The 2,556-nt window shown below is 39.5% G+C and overlaps 1 protein-coding gene across 3 annotated transcripts in view; it reads left to right on the top strand.

The window, feature by feature from the left end:
- The window catches only part of b3gnt2b (UDP-GlcNAc:betaGal beta-1,3-N-acetylglucosaminyltransferase 2b), a 22,057-nt gene that overhangs the window by 1,088 nt on the left and 18,413 nt on the right, over positions 1 to 2,556 (top strand). The window lies entirely within an intron of this gene.

Genomic DNA, 2,556 nt, shown 5'->3' on the forward strand with positions numbered 1-2,556 from the left:
TCTCTCTCTCTCTCTCTCTCTCTCTCTCTCTGATGCCATATGTGCTCTCCATGATAACAGTTTTTCACATGAGCAACATTTTCCAGAGCCTGCTATGTTTAGACGGAAAGGTCCAAACCACACTTTGGATGAGTAACCTCCATCCAGTCAATGGTTAGCTTTTGTCTTGCTGTTAAATCGTGACCAGACAGTACGCCTTAATTATTATTAAGCAAATGACAACAAAAGTGTAAACTTTAGGCAATCGTCTGTTTTTCACTTGTGCAGACCCCTTTTCAGATTGGTCATGGTCTTGAATTTCATACGACTTCATGTTGAAAATACAATCTTATGGAACCAAACAACTGGCTTGGTAGTCGGTGTCAATTTTTATCATCCCAAACCATATGATTACATATACAGTCTATGGTATTATGGCTGTTGTATTAAATATCTGTTCTGTGCACCAGGTTGTAGTCATGATGATGTTACTCGGATGCAGCTAGTCTGTGTATCTGTATCTAGTCCCTGCCCTGCAACATTAGTAGTTTGTGATACAAGTAGCCTAGTGTTCATACATTAAGCCTTTTGATGGTTTGCATCAGATCAAGGAAATTAAAATGACATATCTTCTGTGTGTAATTGTGGTTTTAGATTTTAGCGAAGAGCTAAAATAGTTCCAGCTCAGTGAGCAGGAACTAGCCCCAGTTTCCTGCTCAAGGACACTTTGACAGTCACAGGATGTACATTCACCTGTTGATTAAATAATCAAACCTGTGGCCTTTTTACATACAGGACATTTTCTCCGCCCACTCTCACCTTTTCATTTTACCTAATTCGCGCCGCCTACTGAACCCCTCATTAATAATCTACAAATTCCTGTCAAGGGCTGCTTCTTGGGGCGGGGATGAGTGTTAACAGTCTTCTACATAAGGCAAGGTTTCTTCCTAATGGTGTTCAAGAACACAAATGTCAAAGGCAGGTTGACTATTTATTTGATGGATGTACCCTTTACTTTATTTAATAGCAGAAAACAGGCTAAATCATTTGCTGGGCCTAGTTGAATGAATTTGGCTAAAGTGTCGAATGAAGTACTGCATTGCACTTGAATTGCTGCAGTTGATTTGAAGATCTGCCCCTTCACCAGCCAGCCTCTCATTTCAAGGTCAGTAATTCAGCACATCCCCAATGGGAGACCTGGAGCTACCCAGAGGTGCTGCTTATTATGGTAACATCCCATCAAGTCTGTACTATAACCAAGGGCTCCCTTTCCACTTTGTCATCAAGATGGTGACTATTTAGTGCGCATAGGGTCCATCCAAGTTGGTGGTTTGGAACGGCTAATTAAAGTAATAAACATCTCCTTGTTAATGCTGCTTACCAGATTCCATCTGCAGATATTTTGTTGTATTTAGCAATTACATAAACTAATGAAAACTGGCTATATACAGGGATAGTATTTGTCTATCTAAACAACCAGTAATCAACCAGCTCTAGTGTTCCTCTTGGTTTTGGTTCATCTTTAACCTTTGTCCCGCGTTGCCACCAACACCGTCATCACCGTCTGTTCATGAACTATGAAACTCAGGATAAATACTCAGTTTTTCATTGCATTCACAACAGTAGTAAGCAACCAGAGCAGAAATACTTTTATTTTTTTTGCAGCGACTTTAGGCTCGCCGAAATTCTTTCAGAGACAAAAGGCTTGATGAAACTTTATACAAAAATAACTGATATATGTATCTGTATAACGGTTTTAAAAAAACCTAAAGTGCAAGAAAATGTACAATATTTCGTACACATGGCAGCTTATATAGTTGACAGAGATCTGCAATACTTCAGGATGCCCTATTTACCTGCTTCCTGTGCTTGTCGCCATGATGTGAAATGGGCTTATTCATAATTCCAACCACATTCTCCTCTTTCTAATCCACCCATTAACTTCTCCATGGTTAAAGTTTAACTCAAAAGTACAGACGTCAAGAATAACCACTTTGATATCCAGGCCTACTGTATCACTCTGATAGCAGGCTGATTCTCTGATGAGACACAGAAGCAATGTGAAAGTCAGACTACACAAACCAAATTTGAAGCTCTTTTAATCACTTGTTCATACAGATATCATTTAACTCTCAAAATAGAGCTCGGGTTGAAAGGCCAGATTTGGTTCTTTTTCTTTATCACCAATAATGCCTATAAGAAGTCTTAACCCAAATGTGTAGGCTATTATACAAAGTCGGATGCAGCTGCTGCTTCTAGAGTACTTGGCTGCCGCTGTTTTTCCGAGGTCCATTAAAACAAGCTTTCATGGATATGCTGCTGTATGAATACAACTAATCCATAATGTTACAGTAAACGTTCCGACAGCAGTAGCTCCTGACAAAGGCAAATACATCAGTGGGTTTAAACGCTTTAGGCATTAAGGGGAATATATAAACTGACATTAGTATGGCCTTTTTGTAAGGGGTACCTTGCATGGATCGGCACACTGAAGCAGTCGTAAGTAAGTAAGTAAGTAAACTTTATTTCTATAGCACTTTTCACAGACCAGGATCACAAAGTGCTGCACAAGTTTAT

This window comes from Etheostoma cragini, chromosome 17 (assembly GCF_013103735.1).
Source record: "Etheostoma cragini isolate CJK2018 chromosome 17, CSU_Ecrag_1.0, whole genome shotgun sequence".
In the NCBI taxonomy this organism is placed as follows: Eukaryota; Metazoa; Chordata; class Actinopteri; order Perciformes; family Percidae; genus Etheostoma; species Etheostoma cragini.